Source organism: Bidens hawaiensis, unplaced genomic scaffold, assembly GCF_021521415.1.
Source record: "Bidens hawaiensis isolate Kalapana, Puna unplaced genomic scaffold, B.hawaiensis_p1.1 tig00041609_1, whole genome shotgun sequence".
Taxonomy (NCBI): domain Eukaryota; kingdom Viridiplantae; phylum Streptophyta; class Magnoliopsida; order Asterales; family Asteraceae; genus Bidens; species Bidens hawaiensis.
The window spans coordinates 1-22,051 of NW_027497347.1; the positions used below are offsets into that span (position 1 = coordinate 1).

Genomic DNA, 22,051 nt, shown 5'->3' on the forward strand with positions numbered 1-22,051 from the left:
GTCATTAAAATAAAATTATTATCATCGTCATTTTTATTATATTAAAACGTCGATTAGTATTTAGAAGCTAAATGTTTTATAGATTACCTTTTTTAGCTCGAACTTAGGCGGTGGGCCCTCGTGATAAAAGTTTGGCATTGGTTTTGCCTTAAATAATAAACTCTTTCTGAGTTGCTTCAGGGCTGCTTCTTTTTCTTCCTTTTTTAAACAAAAAAGAGAACACAAAATATAAACTTTAAGCTGACATGGCATAGCGATACGTGAAATGAGAAATAATATTTACCTTGGTTCTTGCCTCAAATTGAACTTTCTCCTGCCTCCAGTGCTTGATGTTTCTCTTCTAATTTGGAGTAAAACTGAAGCAAAATGAACACATAATAAATTCGTTTATGTTTGTTTGATTGAATTCGTGTATGGTCATTTATGTTTGTTAGTTTACGTTTGTTTAAGTCCGTCCATTTTCATTCGTTAGTATATTCATGTAAGTTTTTTAGACCCGATACTATTCTACCTTTAATAACCTTTCTTGCACAACATAGTGCACATTTACTTTTAATTGGTTTTAGTTCAGTTATATCCGTTCATCTAGGTAAGGTTATGTTTGCTCATTACATTCATGATCAGTTTGTTTTTGGTGTTAACGAACCAGCGAACATATTCATTTTCTTAACAAACGAACATGAACAAGAAAACCTTGTTCATTCAATTGTTGTTGTTCGCGTTCGATTAGAGTTTAATGAACAAACATGACGTTCATGTTCGTTCAATACGTTTACAACCCAAAATATACAGGTTGAAACAAGCCTACTCAAGTTGACCAGAAACATTTTTGTCCAAAAATTTGATCTTTTATTAATAAGCAGTAACACATTTAGTTTTATGCACAGATTTTTTTTATTTAGCCTACTGGGCCCATTAAACTATTGAAGATAAAACCGTGGAACAAAAATTGTACCTCTTTTCGTCTCTCTGCACGCGTGCTAGACCTGAACACGGGGGCTGATGCAGAAGTGGACTTCGACATTGTTGCCCTTGCTGAGGCAGTAGTTCTTTAATATGGTTAAGACTTAAGAACAAGAAAATACGCAAAACAAAAAAGAAAACCAAACAAAAGAGTAAAAAACAAAGATGGGATACGAGGATGCTACTGAACATGAGTCGTCATCATCTGGATGCTTCTTGTTATCTGGTTGCAAAGGCTTCCTTCGGTTGAATAAGATGACGTGGCAGCAAGATTGCCAGCAGGGCGAGTTCCACAAAGAGCACGTTTTTCAGTAGCAAGAGCGAACGGTTGTGGAACAGTGTGTTTTGTTTTAGCAGATTTGGTTGAATGTTTGACCTTGGTGTTTGACTTCTTACTTTCCCCTTCTTAATGCCACGTGTCGTCTTTTCCTTCACCGAGCAAGTTTCACAGTCTAATGTGTCATTACTTGAATCACCAGAAATATTGTTTGCATGTTTTACGTCTTCGACAATACATTTTTTTACTTCAAACTCTTTAACTTCATCTGCTGTTCGAATATCAGGGTTTAAATTCCCATTAACAGAAACATTGGAATCAATAGTGACAGAATCTACTTCCTTGTCCATACATATGTTATCAACCGCCTCTATTCCCATGGGACTGCATAGATAAAAATGTATTAAAAATAATTACACAAAATAGACTTCCAAGATTATATTAATACAAAAGTAACGCAGATTATCATCAACCAACCATTACATAATACGATAATAGGATAAGATATAGACACAAATAGGGGTGCAAATGAGCCGAGCAACTTGCAAACTACTTGAGTTCAGAATGATTAAATAGCTCGACACGAGCCAAGCTTTTCTGAGCCCGAGCCTCAACTAAAGCTGTTTAATTACCTAGCTCGAGCCTTGTATGGAATCTCGTTTAGGCTCATCGAGGCTCAAGAAACCTTGTGTAATTTTACGGTTTACCTCTTTCAAACTTCTATGTATTAATTTTGACAATGCACAACCAAGCTCGAGCCAAGATTTGGCTAGTTTAAGGTACTACATGAGCCAGAACCAAGTTTAGGTTAGGCTCGTTTAAGGTTTTTCTCAAAATATATAAATATAATTAAAAACGTGTATTCTTAATAAATAATAAACAAGCTCACGTAAGTCAAGACGAGCTCTCGTAAGTCAGAACAAGCCGAGCTCGAGCATAGTCGAGCTGGCTCGAGCTCAGGCCCGCAAGTTTCCACCCACACAAATTATCATCACGAACCATCACATGCATTACGTGTCCATATTTTATATTTATATACCGAACTGGCTAGTTTTTTTTTTTTTTTTTTTGTTGTTGTTGTAATCTCACAGTTCAATAGAAAACAGATTAACATAAGTAATATTAAATTGATACAATAAAGATAATTACAAAGGAAATGCAAATAATGAATCACATAATTTCTCCTAATCATGGTAACCCTAACATATAATCTAACTAATAATATCATCCGATTAGCCAATAATACACAACAACTCCACAAACAATGCTACACCACCCTGTCAAACTCATACCTAATATTTCATCCCGATAATTCGCATCAAACACATTTCTGCTTCCATCTACTCAGCATAATCAAGCTCATTACGTTTTGAGTAAATAATATGCAAATACTAACCTCACAATTTCCAGATTAAACATCCGTATCAAACTTAAATCTAAATCAAAGTCCGAAACTCCGAATCATAACGCCGATCCACAAAAACGAACTCTCAAAAAATCAACAACGAATGCATTATATATTCTCTCTAATAATGCTATCTGATTTCACACAATTAATCAATAATACACCACAACTCCTCCACAAACAATACAATACATCCTGTCAAACTCATACCTGGTACTTTCATCCCAATAATTCACATCAAACAAATTTCTGCTCCCATCTACTCAGCAAAATCAAACTCTAGTTAGGTTAATTTTTTACGTTGCATATTCTAAAACTCATGAATTCACAGTAAACGTGCCTTATAAGTTTATAACGAACTCACAGTCTCAAACCTAAATCAAAATCAGAGTCCGAATCAAAACACCGATCCAGAAAAACGAACACTACAAAAACCAACAGCAAACATAATGTAGTATATTTTCTCTCCAATAATATCATCTGATTTCACACAATTAGTCAACAATACACCACAACAACTCCACAAACAAATCATTTTGTACCAATAACTCGCATTAAACAAATTTCTGCTTCAATCTACTCAGCAAAATCGAGCCAACTCATGATATCACAGTAAACCTTGCCTAATAAGTTAGTTAATAACCACCTCACAGTTTCTAGATTCAACTTCCGTATCAAACCTAAATTAGTATAATGTATTATATATATATATATATATATATCCTGTCTAATTATATCATCTGACTTTAAATTATTAGTCAATAATAATACACCACAACAACTCCACGTTCTCTAAAACTCTCATGAACTCGCAGTAAACCTAACTTAACAAGTCAACAATAACCTCACATTTTACCGATTAACCTTCCGTATCAAACCTAAATCATAATCAGAGTCCGAACCGAATCGAATCGAAACGCTGATTCATAAAACGAACTCTCTGAAAATCAACAACGATTATTATGCATTATATATTCAGTCTAATAATAATATCATCTGATTTCATACAACTAGTCGATAATAATATTAACACACCACAACTACTCCACATTCTCTTAAACTCGGATGAATTCACAGTTAACAATAACCTCGCATTTTACCGATTAAGCTTCCGTATCAAACCTAAATCATAATCAAAAGGCCGATTCATAAAAACGAACTGTACAGAAATCAACGGCGAGTGTAATGTAATGTAGATCTAACTGTACAGAATTCAATGAACATAATAATAATAATAATAATAATAATAACTGAATGAATTTGACGAAAATGTGATGCTTACGGATGAATGAATGAGTCTGATCTGCAAGGAGCAGTTACACGAAGATGATCAGCGAGTGTTTGTTTGTTTGTTTGTTTGTTTGTTTGTATAAATAGTAGGTGTGTCGTGTGTGTGTGTGTGTGTGTGTGTGTGTGTGTGTGTGTGTGTGTTAACGGCGTTAAGAGTTGTAAGTTATTGCCGTTTGGGTGAGTTTTGAAAAATTAACGCGCCGTGATCAAAGGTGTTTTGTGGTTGTAAGTTGTTATTTGGACTTTAATGTTATTTAGAAACCGGGATTTGAGTATTTGACCTTCATATATCACCCATTATGGTGTTTGTGTAAGTCTATATGGTTCGTGTAGGGTTTATACACTTATATGACAAGTGTAAGGATGTGACACACGAAACAGGTTTTTCAAGTCTTATACAGGTCCTCAACAACTCAGGTCCTATATAACTCGTATAGGCGAAAGGTGGTGTGTGAAGATCCATATATTATGTCGTTATTAATCGTTCTTGTGAGTTGTAGTGGACTATGGTCACCAACCACTCGCATTTTTTAGGATTATTTTTTTTTACCACATGTGATATTTCGACACAAGCTTGGTTATCCATATACCATTTCAGGCTTATACGACTCGTATATGTCAATCATTTTGCTAGTTTGTGCAATGCATATGTTAGTTTGTGTTTATGTGCCTTGTATGACCCTATATCACCCGTATAAGCTTGTATAGATACCAGTGGCGAATACAGAAATTTTAAGTACGGGGGGCAAATATAATCCGGTTCATAAAAAGATCCCTGTGGTCCTACACAACGGGAAACCGATATCGGAGTCGCTTTTGACACAACAGGAAACCGATCTCGGAGTCGCTTGTGACACTACGGGAAACCGATCTCGGGGTTGCTTGTGACACTACGGGCAACCGATCTCGGAGCCGCTTGTGATTGTGGAGTACATCGATGATGCATGGTATGTTTAGTGCACTCCTGCAATATTCAAGGCCATTACCATTCATGGAGAAGAGCAAGCTATTGAAGAAGCTCAAGAGCAACTTCAATTTTTAGAAAATGAACTAAATGTGAAAGGTAAGAAGGTTTTTAGAGGTGAAAATATCAAACTTTCATAGAGTCCATACGGGGGGGCTTTCCACCCCCTACTAACATGTTGAATCCGCCTCTGATAGATACTATGAGGATAGTGTATGTATATAACATCTTTCTTTAGTCAGGACATATAATATTGTAAAAAGCAAAATATAAAACTTTTAAAGATTAATTATATATAGTAATATTAAGATATGTGAAATTAATTTTAAAGTAAACAATCATGAGAATCATATAAACAGATAAATAATTGAACATAACATACAAGATAATCATATATAATATGAGAGGAAAGATGGTTGAATAATAGTTGTTAATAAGTCTTTTGACTCAATGACATTGGTGAATCTCTCTTTACCAAGTGGTGAGAGGCAATCGGGTTTTTTTCGTATATATAACACTAAATAAGAAAATTTAAGTGAATCTTACTGGTAAGTCCGCCATTGCACACAAAACTAATATAGTTACAACCATATAGGCACCAAAGAAAAAACATCAAAGACAAGAGGATAAGGTGGGTTGATTATCAATGAGATGTGCATATTCCAACATACGAGTTTAATCCACTAAAATAGTGGCCCCTGCCCTTTGATTACTACTAAACCAAAGTTGATACTTGATAGTACCTTTTGCAACTTTTTTTCATTAATCAAGGTTTTTTCATCATTTTCTTTGATATTTTAAATCAGAACAATTATTCTAATTTGTAAAAGAACCCATTGATTTGCAAAACATGAGTGTTTCTTGCTAAAGGTGTACCTAATCATGTTAAACAATAAGATAAAATAGATTATTATATATGTGGGACAAAACGGTTTAATTAGATTTGTACAAACAGAAAAAAGATGTGGTGTTAGGCAAGAAGCCTAGTATCATGTCATGATTAAGCGGGACTTGTGTTTCTTTGACTATAAAACAACTGAAGCAATAACGGTTGAAAGTTAATTTTGAAACGAGTTAAAAGAAAGTTGAATGAGTTAAAGTGGCAAGTTCAGTTTAATTAATTAGGATTTAATTAATAGTTTGAAAGCTTAGATTAATCTTATTAGTTTTTGATTTTTTGCAAGTTTATCCAGATTAAAATATGTGTTCGTGTTCTTACAAAAGAAGAGATTCAAGAATTCTAATAAACATATATAGTCGACTATATATTGGATTTTTTAAGGGGTTACACATTTTAGGATTATTTTTCTGGGTATTTTTTGGGTAATATCGGGTATAGATTGGGTATTTGAAAAACCAGGTTCCGGGTATTTGTAAAACCCGGTTCAGGTATGGAACCGGTTCGGGTTTTCGGGTGTTACCGGGTACAAACCGGGTCCGGTTACGGGTACCGGTTTTGGTACTGAAATGCATACCCTATCTATACCCTACGGGTAGGGTCGGGTATGGGTTCGGGTATTAAAAACCGGGTATAGAAAAATGGAACCGGTTCCGGGTATTTTTATCGGGTCCGGTTCCGGGTTCGGGTTTTTTGGGCAACTCTATATAAGCCTATAACTAATGTACTGGGCTTGCTTTTACTGTTTTGGGCTTTTGGTGTTATGGGCTTTCAGTATTTTAGGCTCTTAGTGCTTAGGAATATGCCATGCAAAATAATAACTTTTACGTGGAGCGTATTTTTATTTCTAGATTTAACTTCATAGTTCATAACTACTGAATCTCGTACTTTCAATCAACAGACATAAGTCTTTATCACTGGACCAACTGACTTAGTGGCTTGGTGGCATCGGTTCTTCTCTCATGATCGCATGCACTACCTGATTTATACATTACTGTTTGGTAGCGTATGTCATTTTATATCTTCTTATCAAAAAATCTTCATTCCAACTTGTGTCTACGGGTCAATACACACGATCAACAAGAACCATGTAAAAGATTCATAAGATCTTTCCTATATATGTGTTTTGATCCGATGCGTATACTTTTATTATAAGCATTTTTGCTAAAACCAGGGAAAAGATCACCATTAGGTCCTTGATGTCTTGTGTGTGTTCCATTCCACCATATTGACACCTTTCATCCAAGATTCTGACTATTAATGCAGTGTGCAAGGGTTAAACGTGTATAACTTAATTTGAATATATTCAAGTTGTAATAGTAAAAAAGCATATAACTTGATTTGAATATATTCAGATTGGGACTATAGAACATAAACAAATAAAATAATAGAGAAGGGTAGAACTGTCATCAAATAAAAGTAAATAAATATTAGGTATATATGATATGTTCATTTTTGGTCTGTGTATATGATATTTTAAAAGTTTGTAAGAATATATATGAAATTAATCCTTATAAGATATACGAGAGTAAATTACTCATTCATGTGTTTTGGCTGGTTTTACCATTCCACTTTTCAATCCAAAGAAGTATATAACGGTCGGTGGGTTTTAAATTTTAAAACCCTTTTGGTTTCCATTTGTTCGTTTACGGTTTCATTAGTTCATTTGAAAAGTGCTGCTTCTGTTATCACTGAGTGGAGCTAGTAGTCGTTGGTGGGCTTTTTGTTCTCACTGAACGGGGTTATTAGGAACTCCTGGGATGATTGGGGAGGTGTGTCCCTCATTTTAGTCATCTTTTACCCAATGTGGTTTCCATTTGTTCGTTTGGGTTTTCATTTGTTCGTTAGAAAAATGTTGCTTTGTTTTCACTGAACGGGGTTAGCTGCGATTGCTGATCTCTTGTATTCATTGGCCAAGATATTAGGGGACTCATGAGGTGATTAAGGAGGTGAGTCAGTCATTCAATCTTATTTTGCTCGTCGTGTGTCACACCCCCTTCTTAGGCCTAGAAGTGTGATCAATAGTTGGTACCATATTTGTATATAAATCAGAGTTGCGGGTTAATGCGGAAGACTTTAATAAACATGTGGATTTAAAGTTAAAATATTTACATTACAAAGGACGAGACTAAAGTCTCGTTTAGTATTTACTTGTTTATATGTTTTTACAAAAACATCACATTTTAATATTTAAGCAAAATTATCCGAGTCATCGTATTCTTGAGCTTCTTCGTCCTTCAAGCTCTAATCTTGGTTACCTGCAAAATGTTATAAAATACGTCAGCAACGAATGCTGGTGAATATGCTAACGCAAAAATATTTTCTTTACTTAATTACCCCTCGAGACCACGTAAGTCTCGGCCCATCTTGGCTTAGGAATAATCAAGTTACAATAAACATCATTATAAATTCGAGTCTCTACACTAGGTCACCCCAGCAAAACACCGCAGCGTTTCGACGTACTTAGGTACCATAAATATACACAAGGTCATTCTCACTCGAACATACTTTGATTCGGCCCATCGTGGTTGGAGGTCGTGACCAGGCGTGGTGCGATGTGCCCACCGCATACCACATATGTAAGGATCCAGACAAACGTATACTACAGCCTGAGGGCTAGGCTCATACTCTTATTTATAATGTTTTTAGAGACACGTAGCTTCATGTAAAGTTTTACACATAACACGTTTGATTTGTTTGAAAACAAGTTTATAAAAGTGGGGCGTATTCACCTTTCAAATGGGATCGGCTTCCAACACCGTCCGTGAGTCTTTCCTTGCTATCTCGCACCTATAGTACGAATATAACTTTTGTTAGTCGGATATACAATCCGGCTTAAGACCTTTAGTCTTATTTATCTCGATGAACCTTTAGTTCATAATCTCTTTTTACTTTAAAACCTTTAGTTTCAATAGTAATTTATAAACCTATAGTTTATTCATAAAACCCGACGTTTCTTCTTCTTTAAGAAACGTATTCTTTTCTTTATTATTTAAGATTATTCATTAAACTTAAATAATATTTATAACAAATAATTATATATATAATCACACACACACACACACATATATATATACTTTTATATTCCTTTCTTTTCTTTTCTTTTCTTTGTTATTTATTTTTCTTTTATAATCATCGAGTATAATTATGACTTAAGGAATTAAGCCTTTATAATATTTTATTATTATTTTAGTCGGACATTATACCTACCTTAACTCGGCTTATAATTCCCTAGTCACTTGGGCAGCACTTCAACGCCACTTGCTATTCAATGCTCACTTTGATCAACGCTTCACTTCGGCACGCTTCTCGAGACACCAACACTTTTCGGCACGTACTTCGAGACGATCGTCGGGACGTTGGGACAGCACCTCCGTTTTGTTTGGAGTATCGTCGGGGTATTGAACGTTTATCGAGGTTTTGGGGCACGTTTATCGAGGTGAATCGAAGGCACGCTTTTCGAGGTTTAGAGAGAGAGTAGTGAGAGAGTAATGTGTGTGTTTTGGGATGAGATGGATCTGAATTCGTAGCTGCCTATTTATTGGCTGAAATTGGATCCCGTCGCAGTACGCGACAGGTCCTTTGGCAAGCTCGTCGCGTACCGCGACGTAAGCTTGATGAGTCAAGGCATAGACCTGCCACATGGCGACACGTGGCAGGCGCCGAGCCACGTGGCGACACGTGGCGAATCGTGTTGCCATGTGGTGACACGTGGCGGCAGACGTTGCCACCGTGTGCCATGTGGCACGTGTCACGAAGTGTCAGACACCCCATCGCGTACCGCGATGGGTCTCTCTTCTGATCCATCGCATAGCGCGATGGGTCAGGAGATCCAGAATTTTCATTTTAGCCCCTTGAGTTTGGAATTTGGCAAAATTGGTCCATTGACTTTGGAAACTTGACATTTTTTGTAACATCCGGCCCCTCACACCACCAATATTGTCCGCTCTGCCCACGAAGAGCTCACAGATTTGTTTTTGGTTGCCCAAAACGCGTTGGTGATTGAAGAGGCATGACATTACTTATGAACCAGTAATCTCTCTTGTCCACAGCCGATGTGGGATAGCCTAAGAGTGGGATAGCCTAAGAGTGGGACAATGTTGTGTTTGCCAAGGGTGTTACAAACAACCCCCCTTTGAACTCATCTTCCTCGATGAGGCGTGTCCCAACATCCCGAACGGCACAAGAGTGGCTTTGATACCAACTATAACATCCGGCCCCTCGCACCACCAATATTGTCCGCTCTGCCCACGAAGAGCTCACGGATTTGTTTTTGGTTACCCAAAACGCGTTGGTGATTGAAGAGGCATGACATTACTTATGAACCAGTGATCTCTCTTGTTCACGGCCGATGTGGGATAGCCTAAGAGTGGGACAATGTTGTGTTTGCCAAGGGTGTTACATTTTTGGCCCGAAATTTACGTGATGTTACATCGTGGTTTCCATTTCTTTGTTTGGGCTTCCATTTGTTCATCTGAAAAGTGTTGCTTACTATTTTCAATTATCGGGACTATCAGGTACTTGTGGCCTTTTGAAATTGGTTGTTAGTGGATGAGAGAGAAAATGTTGTGATAATGGTATTAAAGTATTTTTTAATTGAAAATCAGAGATAAATGCAGTGATTTTTCGTATTATTTTAGATTTGGAAATATGAGAAGGAATGTTAATGATCTTTGTTGTTTTCTCTCCAAAGTTTAGAGTGGTGGAAGACTGAGTGCCCTTCTCACCCTTAACGTTTTCACGCTCTCTCTTCTCTATGTCAGCTCCACATCAATTTTGTGAAAACTATGAATCCCCCCCGCCATAGAGGATGATCTATGTTAACTTTTGGTGAAATGTAAACACGAACAATATAAATTTAAAAGGTTAAAAACTAAACATGCAATACGAGCAAACATAAGGATTATCCTTTTATTTACAACAAAATATATATTAAACTAAAAGGTTTGAAAAGACTAACCAAATAACAAAGGTTACATCAAATTAAATGAGTTTTTAAGTCACTCGTTCAATTCACCTTTAATATCCTGTCTCTACCAACTAAACACAAAAAAGGAAAAATGAGTAATCAAATCTAAAATAAGATCCAATTTTAAATCATTAGCCTTGAAAATTACTTCATTCCAAGTCTTCCAAATCACCCGCCAATATGTGTAAACAATACACTCTACTGCTTGTTTTTTAGATTTGGTCATCTTTGGCGAGTCAATCCAAATTACCATGTCTTTCGGTTTCATAGATATAGGGCCTGTAATGTTCAGCCAAGACTTGATCAGTCTTCAAACTCGAGAAACAACCTGGCAAGATCCAAAGTTCCAAACACATGCATGTTCCACTGTTTCCTTCTAATTTGAACAAAGTGGACACAGAATATCGAAACCATTGTTGTAAAGATTCACCCGAGTCGACCACTCGTCAAGTAAAGATTCACATGACAAGGATTATCCATGTAATCAACTAAAATAAATGTCATTTCTAATAGATATCCAGGTTCAAACCCCACCAACAACACTTTGGAGTGGGTATGAGTGACTCAATGAATGAAGACTAAGATCTTTGTGATATCCAGTTCGATTCTGAAGGTGCCCGGGTTTTACTACCAGTGGCACTTAGGGCAGGTGAGTTTTCCCTGAAACTGGAGATAACTTGGAGATACTTAGGGCTCCGTACGACTAGGTTGAGCCAGGTGATAGTGGTATTTTGTCATTGTGTCACCCCGTATAGAATACCTACTAGACAACCTCTATTTGTTGGTCATTAAAAAAATAAAAATAAAAAATAAATAGTTGTCATTTTTTTTATGGACAAGTCTAACCACCAAAATTTGTATGCAAGATGGATTGTTACTTTGAATAACCATTGTGTTTTTTTATACTATTATCCCACCTTAAAGTTGTAACTTATAACTCCACTACATATCATCACTTCCCCTTTAATTCTTTTAACAACTCCATAATGATCAACGGTCAGTCTCTCTCTCTCTCTAGTTTTCTCTCTCTCTCTAACTCACACCAGTTGAGTTTTATATATGCAGGTGATTACCGGAGGGTAGTGGTAGCACACATCCTAGTTGCAACCACCATGGGGTTTATATGGGCTGTTGTCACACACCGGCGCCGTAAAAAGATAATATTAGCAAAGCCTGAAAGTGTTGTCCCACGTTTGGATCTTACTGGATCCGGACATGTTGGGAGACTTGAACGGTTTCCTAGTTATGTTGGTAAGCTTTTTCCAACCATATATACATTATAAATTAATATAATTTTTTCTTTATTATTTAATTAATAACACTTCTTTTTATATAGTTAGAATTATATTTTCAATCGCAACCACTTTTAAAAGATGTTATCGTAAAGAAGTATAGGTATGAACAATGAAAACCAAATTTAACCATTCTATTTCTAACCATATATATTATATAACTACATTTAACAATTATTATATTTTCTTTCTCATGTTCAATTAAATATTTTTTTAGTATCTTTATCATTATTTTTGAATCTATGCAATCACAATCACTTTCAGAAAATATTAAAATATTATATAGTATAAAAATTTAAACCCTAAATTTAACTTTTACATATAACAACATTTTCTTTCTCATTTTACAACCATTTATAACCATATCATTTAATTTACAAAACTCCCTCAAATAAATATAAGGAATAGTCTGAGAATGTAACATTTTATCTCTAATTTACTCGCCACCACTTATAACCATACCATATAATTTACAAATTTTTCTTTCATGTTTTTAAATACAAGTTGAGAATACTCTTACAAAGTTATAGGCTTATGGTTACACCTTTAATCGGCTGTTAAAAGTCAAAACAAACTACAGCTTGTATTTAGTTTGTTGTCTTTTCTTGTTTGGTGTGCGCCTACATTTAAGAGCACACATAAAAAAGTTAATTTTTTTAAAAGGTAGTCGTAAAATTATGAGCGTTAATCGTGTCAGGCTACGGGTTGAAATGTGCAATTCAAGCCCGGCTCATATTATAACTAGTGTCAAAGATGTTAGTCCTGACATGCACATAAAATTCGGGCTGACCTGAATATCAATAGTTCAACCGATTTATAAAGAAAAATAAAAGATTAATTTAAAGAAAATAAAGTAGATTTAATTTAGAGTTGTAGAGCAAATGAGTATAACATATGGCAACTTGAAATTTTTTTATTTGATAAAGCTTTCTTTTTCTTATTAAATTTGTATGTAGAATAAAACACATCATAATGACATATTCTTTATAACAAAACATCACATATATATATATATATATATATATATATATATATATATATATAACATTATGTCACTGTTATACACTAAATCACTAACCCAAAAGTTGTTTCACGTAGATTTCACACATTAAAATATCTAAAATTCCTCAACTAAAGTTGAAGTGACCGGCCACTTTGAACAAAAGTCAGAACACAACTCACAACTCACAACTCACAACTCACAAGCCTCCAGTACACTCAATTGTTCAAAACATTAAATAGCAATGTACAATCTGCCCCTTCAAAGACCTAAACCCAATCACTTTAATAAAAAACATATTATTGCACATATGATTTTCATACTAGTTTAGCATGTTATACGACCCCGTAAGTTGTCACGTGTACCAGATCACTTTGTTACGTGTTACATGTACCAGCTCACTTTGTTAACGCTAGCTATGTCAATCACTTTTGTGTACGGCCTATAGGGGTGTGCATTGGTCGGTTTTGAGCCAAACCTATAACCATAACCGATATGTTGGTTAATGGATAACCATAACCATAATCGATCCGTTATGGCGGTTATGGTTAATCAGTTTTGTAGGTTATAGTGAGTCGGTTATGGGTCGGTTAAACGTAACCCAAAAAATGCAACTTAGCTTAAAAGTTTGGTACCAATTATTACAAAAAAAACCACACGACATAATCTAACATATAATCGTTAATATTAATACCAGATATTCAAAAAAAAGAATGACATTATATAATCCAACAATGAAATTCAACTTAATTTGATATATATCGTTGAACCAAAAACATCAAAACGATATAATCCAACAACATGCTTGGTGGAAGTTAATCTTAAGCATATTGTTGGTTAAATAAATGGGTCGGTTCGGTTATGGCGGTTTTGGAATTATTCTTAATCAAAACCGACCCGTATTTGACGGTTTTAAAATTTCATTAAACCGACCCACCGATTATGTCGGTTATCAGTTAAAATCGGTTCGGTTAAGTCGATTATGGTTCGGTTAAACGGTTATGACGGTTAAGTTGCTCACCCCTAACAGCATGTATAAAAACATTAGTGCACAATTGCACAAACGTGCTCGATTAAAACTCCATATATGGCCCCATACGACTATTTAATAAATGGAACACTTTGTTTATATGTTTGTATGTATGTGTAGCAAGGCAAATTGGATTTAGGGATGCAAGCGAGTGTTACGTGCTATGCAAGCTGGCATCAGATTACGTGAGAAGCTCCAAATCGTTTGAAGATGACATGTACACGTATTTTTCAAACGAAAAGCAAGTCGAACAGCTTTCTATGAAGCTTGTTGAGGAGCTTGAAAGATGCATTCTTGGCTATTTTGCATTTCATTGGAGCCATGCTTCTCTTATGATCAGCCAGGTAAAGTTTAAATTTTATGTACAATATTATATCTTATTATAAACACATATTATTATTTGTTTTGAGTTACTAGGCAACATAGGATATTTATTATTTTATTTTTTTTGTGGTGGAAGGTGCTGAACGTTGGATCTGATGAGGGGAAGCTTAAAAACATTGTGTTAATAGCTACAAGGTGACATATCTTATCTTTCTTTTATCTTATGCATATACTATAGTAGTTAGAAGTTAAAAGGGTAAGGTTTATTAATGGACAAATTCACAAGAAGTCCCTTTTATAGATAAAATAGATTTACTTTATGCCCTCACAAATCAAGGGTCCAGAAATGTTTCCTTCAAACACGTTGTTAGCGACGTCTTTTTAGAGTTGGACGACATGTTTGTAGAATCAATAAGCAGGCGTCACTTGTTATCAATAACTCAAGAGACGACTTATTTGCTCAACAAAAGTCTTTGGGACGACCTTTTCTTTAACAAATTAAGTCATCGGGACGACTTGTTTTATTCAACAACTCCTTGGGACGACATGTTTGTTCAACAAACTCATTTGGACAACCTGTTTGTTCACCAAACTTGTCTGAGATGACCTGTTTGCGGTCAGCTGGCGTTATTTGATTGAAGGGAAAATGCGACGTGCGAGTAGAAAAAGCGGTGGCGGAGACGTGTTTGGATGAGACTTTTGAAACTCTTGATTATGAGAACATAAGCGAAATCTCTCTATAAAACAGACATTTTGAAATTTTTCCCTTTATTATAGACAAAAAGTTTTATCGTATAGAAATTACATTTATGTACATAAAATAGCTATTAACTAATTTGCCCATACACTCTTGACTTGCGGGGTTGTCAATTCGGATCCGGAGCTCACCCGGGTCTTTGTCCCACCATGTGTTACACCAGAGAGTTCTGCTCTTGTGGTGGCACAAAGATTGTTAAATGGAAGCCGGTGGTATGGTTTCCCTGGGGAACATCCAAGCTAAACTCTTAAGCTAGCGTGAGCCCAGTTAACACAATATAGTCTGTCTATAGTGGGGCAAATGACGCACCAAATTAGAGAGTGTGTGGCCTAAACACAAAAAAGAAAGTCGATGCTCTAAAAAATGGTTAGTTTTTGTTATTGTATAAAAATAAATAATATAATATAAAATAAAACTGTGTTCTGCTTAGGTGTTGTTCAGCAATCATGTGCTAAACTATTAAGATACCTGACTGATTAAGATGCAACCTCTAAATTAATCAGTATGTTTCTTAAACTTATCCATTAAGAGGCTTCATAAAACATTAAGATGTGTATATTTCAAGTGAACCAAACACACTCTACCTTAGAATCAGTTAAAGGTAGTCTTTTTTTCGAATCATTAATGGTTAGATTATTATGTGTGGTCGGTTGGGCCTGGGATGGAGATGTTGTGCCAGATAATTTATGAAGCTTGGGCTAGGCTTATGAATTTAATTTTGTTAGGTGAAAATGGTTTAATTTATACAAAAAAGTTGATAAAGACTTTATTAGTAATTATATAAAATTTAACCTTAAAACGACTAATTTTGAGAATAAACTCACTTATCAGTAAATGAGTTACTATCATGTAACATGTATTGCAAAAGGTTGCACCTTTGCAAAGGTTAGAAAGCTAAAGATGCTATGGCCCACTCGTAATTTAAATACATGTTGTATAAAAATATTTTCTTAGATAGTGGGATTTGACTATTTAAGTGGGAATATTGTTCATGAATAAACAATTCAATAAGTTGGGAATTGTAGCATTGGAACATGGATGACATTGCATAAACTAGATGGACAATTGGACATGTATGTCATGTAGCAATCATAATTATACAATTTTCTACTCATGAATTATATGATTTCATAATGAAATGCAACACACATAACTTTGTTTTAGTAAACTTTAGAAAGAAGTTCAATTGAGGTCATGTGTTATTTAACTTATTTTAGTTCATTTCAAGTTAACAAACTTTTAATTATTTATGTTACTAATACTAATATGCAGAAAGCAAAGATTTGGGAAAGTTACAAAACATTTAAAAGTGACAAGGGCATTTTCAACAATGGTGGAGGAAATGAAAGCTATAGGTTATAAAACTCCTAAGAAAGGCGATGGTGATGATACCTTTACCGAGGCGAAGGGTCCGGTGGCTCAACGCAATAGACGTCCTGTAATCCTGTTCATGGGTGGTGGCATGGGTGCCGGCAAGAGCACCGTTCTTAAAGAAATCCTAAAAGAGTATGTGAGTTAGGTGTTCATGGATAATTTCCTAGCCCGAATAGCTAATTCTGGTTTTAATTTTTAGAATGACAAACCGAACTGGTTAGGTTCGGTAAGCCAGTCATAGAAGTATATATTTTTTTCTTTTACACATTGATATATATAGAAAAAGACATCTTATTTTTTAGCATACATGTAATACAATAATTATATATATGTTATAATTTGAGCTCTAACTTAAGCGATCCAACAAGCTAGCTAAATGAGACTACAAGTCGAGTTTGCCTTGGCGGGTTGAACTAATTTTCTTTTATTTTTTTAAAATCATTATTTTGTCTCAAAAATTTCGTTAAAATCAATCGACTTGCTTTGTTCTAAATGGTTCAGTTACTTTCAACGGTTTATGAACACCTCTAGGTATCACTATTATCATATTAAGCAAGTGTTTTAAGAAACACACTAAAGTATATATTTATGTTAGGGCATTTTGGTCAAGAGCAGCGCAAAATGCGATAGTGGTCGAAGCCGATGCTTTTAAGGAAAAGGATGTGATTTACCAAGCTCTAAGTTCAAATGGTCATCACAACGAGATGCTTCAAACCGCAGAATTGGTACTTTCACGGATCAAGTCAAACGACATGTTTCAAGATTTTGACATGTACAAAATTTTTTAAAAACTTTTAAGACGTCGATAAATGATACATTTTACATAGGTGCATCAAACATCTACGGATGCAGCTTCATCTTTATTAGTAACGGCTTTAAATGAAGGCTTAGATGTTATCATGGACGGGACATTGTCATGGGAACCCTTTGTGGAGCAAACAATTGCCATGGTGAGATTGGTTCATGAACATCGTTATCGCATGGGTGCCGGCTATAAGGTCTTACAAGACGGAACCATCATTGAAGATTACTGGGAAAGGTGCGAAGACGACGAAGAAGTTAAAGAAAAACTACCTTATAGAATTGAGTTAGTTGGTGTTGTTTGTGATCCTTATCTTGCTGTTACAAGAGGAATTAGGTATGATCTCAAACCTTTTGTTACATTTTGTAAATTGTAACTATTGTTCATATTTTTATTATATATGTTTCAATAATTTTTTATATAATTATAAAAATTATTTATTTTTAAATTGTATAGGAGAGCTATAGCAGTGAAAAGAGCAGTGAGAGTAAATTTACAGCTGAAATCACACAAGAGATTTGCAAATGCATTTCCAAAGTATTGTAAGCTTGTGGACAATGCAAGGCTGGCTATATTGCACCAATGGCATTGGGGTCCCACCAACAGTAAGTTAATATTTTATTTATTTATTTATTCATTTTTTTATAATAGTTTTCTAAGACATGCGTACTCGGCCATCGTTGCGTTCGTTGCGGCGTTTTGTGCCCAAAATCCCCCCCTCGCATTTTGGCTAGGCATTTTGTAACAAGTGTTTCCTACAAAACGCTGGTGTGGCACGAGTTTTGAGGGATTTATGAGAGAGAGGGAGGAGAGAGAGGCGTTTTTGGGTCTTTTTCTTACTACACCGGTACACCCACTTTTTGAAAATGTCCAAAAGCTTACTAAGCGTCACATGGTGTAAAATACCCAGGTGTGTCTAGTTTTGACTACGCATGATCTAAGATAAATTACATTTGATTATGAAGAAAATACATTATTCTTATTAGAATAAGCACATTTGATGACAAAAAATGGTCACTTGTAGCTATTTTCTTGGTTAATATATAGTTGATCGAGTGGAAAGACGACAATAGCAATATGTTAGATCAAATCAAATGTTTGGAAACGTTAAGGGAAATCAACGATGAAGCGGATTCTATATACGAGCTTTATGGTGACCCCATAATGTTAACGGAATCTGGCTCCGTGTGGAAAGAATTTGTACTGAAACCGGATAGAATCGGTCTTCAACGTTATTTGAAAGTTGTGATGGAGAGAATTGAGAATTCAGATTTGTAACATGCATTCTAAAAATCTAAAGATCAAGTTTACTTGTAGTTTTTTTAGATGAGGATTTGTGCATGTTTCATTTTTCAATTGCCAAGTATTAAAATGCATGTTTTAATGTTTTTGAATTTTGAAAGGCCATAAATTGCACAAGTGAAATCATAAAAAAAAATCAGGAAATGAAAGAACTATTTTCATAACAAGAATACAAGATTATACAGGATGTTCTACTTTACACGTTTAATTATTAAAAGTTAACTTTCACTTAAAACTCTATTTCGGTTTTACGGCATTCAATATCCAAATATACATTTGTTATTAACCAAACACACATGACAATATGACATATTATAAAGTATACTATTTTTATAGTCCGTGTAACATACGAAATGATCTAAATTATAAAATTACATAACGTATATAGAAAATGTATTACATCTATATTATGTGTAAATAATTTGACTCTATTTATATCACAAAATGATTTTTTATATGGACTTAATAAAAAAAATGCACGTGCAAAAACGTACCCGAGAACGCTCCTTCTATTGAAATTTCATTCTCAATATCATATATTTATAATTGAAAGAATTTTCGTTATGAACTAATTTTGAGAAGAGAACGTCTCATACAATATGTATTTCATTCTAAATACAGATGATGTGCTGCTTTTATTGATATATTTATCAATTTACCACCAATAGAAGGAAAAGAAACATTAAATTGTAATGACGGATGTTGTTCAAGAACTATGTTTTTATGAGCTACACCATGAAAAATTTTGAAAGGAAGTTTCAAGGGACTTTTAGACTTTGCCATAATGATAAAATAAAAATTACATGTTAACCCTTTCAATTTTGTGAATATATTGTTTCACTTGAGCATAGTTTTGCATGACATGCTTCCCAAACAACGTTCCGATCACCATTGAAGGAAAGTTAACGCTGACACAGAGGTTTCAAATTTGATAAAAGTTTGAATCATTGATATGCCTGCGGGTGGCATATCGAAAGTGTTTGCTATCATTTCTTAAAATTTAATATTAGAGGGAAAAATAGTCAATTTGAAAAATCCCGAACCTTTTGATTATTTCCAAAAATGCCTCGTTCGGTGAAAACAGAAGCGACACTTTTCAAACGAATAAATGAATGCCCTAACGAACAAATGATGACCACGACGAGTAAATGAAGACTTGAATGGGAAAATCAACATCTTAATCATCCCACGGGACCATAATATCCCTGTTTAGTGAAAACAAAGGCCCACGAGTCATTGTGATCCTCGTTCAGTGAAAACATAAGCAACACTTTTCAAACGAACAAATGAATGCTCTAACGAACAAATGATGACCATGGCGAGTAAATGAAGACTTGAATGGGGAACTCAACACCTTGATCATCCAGCGGGACCATAATATCCCTGTTTAGTGAAAACAAAGGCCCACGGGTCGTTGCGAGCCCCGCTCAGTGAAAACAGAAGCGACACTTTTCAAACGAACAAATGAATGCCCTAACGAACATATGATGACCACGACGAGTAAATGGAGACTTAAATGGGGAAATCAACCCCTTAATAATCCCACGAGACCATAATATCCCTGTTCAATGAAAACAAAGCCCCATGAGTCGTTGCGAGCCCCGTTCAGTGAAAACGGAAACAACACTTTTCAAACGAACAAATGAATGCCCTAACGAACAAATGAATGCCCTAACGAACAAATGATGACCACGTCGAGTAAATTAATATTTGAATGAGAACTCAACACCTTAATCATCCCACGGGACCATAATATCCCTGTTTAGTGAAAACAAAGGCCCACGAGTCGTTGCGAGCCCCGTTCAGTGAAAACAGAGGTGACACTTTTCAAATGAACAAATGAATGCCCTAACGAAGATATGATGACCACGACGAGTAAAAGGGGACTTGAATGGGGAAATCAACCCCTTAATTATCCCACGAGACCATAATATTGTGACAATCGTCAATTTCAGGTTAACTCCGTTAACTCAACTCCGTCAATTCAAACTTAAAGATCACTGAATCTATAACGCACACCTCATTACATTTAAACTAGGGTTTAAATGACGCTTAACACTTACTACATGTGTAGTCTTTCGGGAATTGCACCGAAACGCAAACGAGTTGACGCAAACGATTGGTGAATAAACGAAAAACGTCAAAACAATAATTATGTGATAATTATGTGTTAGACTTATGTGTTATGTGATAACATTGTTATAAACGTTAACTCAATGTGCTAGAACTAGTTAATTAAGCTAGAAAAGTAACATTTGGAAGTTGAGGGACTAAAGTGTAACATGTTATTATTATTAATAACAATAAACCCTAACTCTCTCTTCTCCCTTTCACTCTACCCGACGGCAGCCCTCCCCCTCCCCTCTCTCGCGATCGGCAGCCTCACACACACACATATACACAAGATCTTTCAAGTTTGATCGAAGATTAAGGTGCTAGGAAGGTATAAACAACTATCCTATGCATTTTTCTTGCTTAATTTCGATTTTTAATGGGTTAATTGTGAACCCTAGGTTCCGAAAATTTTCATATATGGTGCTCATATGATTTGTTTGATTAGATGATGTATTGATTGTGATTTGATAACTAGAATTAATGTTATCACATGTTAATTGTTTGTGTCTTTGATTTGAGTTCAAGCAAAAACCCTAATCATGTATGTAATGTGTAATTGATGTGCATGGATAGTGATTATGGAGTCTAGAGTGTTATATGAACGGATTATAGTCTATAGATGGTTAATATGTTGAGTTTTGTTGCAAACAGTTTCTGGACAGATTGTGTTGTTGATGTTCAATTGACTGTAATGGGGTGTAAATGTGAAAATTGGTTGAGATTATTGATACTACAGTAAACTAGGTTGAGTCTAGTTTCTAAAGAATATAAATTTGCAATTTTTGAACGTGTAAAAGTTAACTTTTATGATTTTACAAAAACGTTGTGCAAAGCTGAGTTGTTAGACCTGCTGTTAGGTTGTTTTGTAAATATTATATCTCATGAACTACAAGGCCAAATGGGTTGGTTCTACTTCTGAAAGTTAACTTGTTGAGTTAAGAACCAAACCCAATTGGTCTTGCATTTTTTGGATTTTTCATTTAATGGGAATTTCAAATAACATTCTGTTGCGCATGAATTTGACTGTTATGAGCTTGCTGTAATGTTTTGATCATTATGAGAAATCTATGTGGAATAAAAATAAAATAAAATATTTTCTGAAAACCTAACACATGCATGCTTTTTTGATGATTTTTGGTAAATTAATTGAGATGCTATGATCGGTGGAATAGTACAATCTTTCAAGTAGAATTTCTGTCTCGGTGAAACTAGCTGCTGAATTTTGTGAAAATGCATGAAACATGATAATTGCTAGTTAATTGTTATGATTTGACCAAATTTCCCCTGCG

The 22,051-nt window shown here is 35.0% G+C and overlaps 2 pseudogenes across 2 annotated transcripts; one reads left to right on the top strand and one right to left on the bottom strand.

Moving 5' to 3' along the window:
- Positions 1-12: 12 nt before the first annotated feature.
- Positions 13-1,787, bottom strand: LOC143592974 (protein WVD2-like 3; annotated as a pseudogene). Its single transcript, XR_013146016.1, has 4 exons — positions 1,138-1,787; positions 956-1,049; positions 284-356; positions 13-198 (listed from the first exon to the last, which is right to left on the bottom strand). The product of XR_013146016.1 is annotated as a protein WVD2-like 3 (transcript).
- A 9,917-nt stretch (positions 1,788-11,704) lies between these two features.
- LOC143592986 (calmodulin calcium-dependent NAD kinase-like) lies at positions 11,705-18,658 on the top strand (annotated as a pseudogene). Its single transcript, XR_013146017.1, has 9 exons — positions 11,705-11,762; positions 11,832-12,017; positions 14,209-14,432; positions 14,549-14,607; positions 16,442-16,675; positions 17,139-17,268; positions 17,371-17,681; positions 17,802-17,950; positions 18,393-18,658. The product of XR_013146017.1 is annotated as a calmodulin calcium-dependent NAD kinase-like (transcript).
- Positions 18,659-22,051: the final 3,393 nt, after the last annotated feature.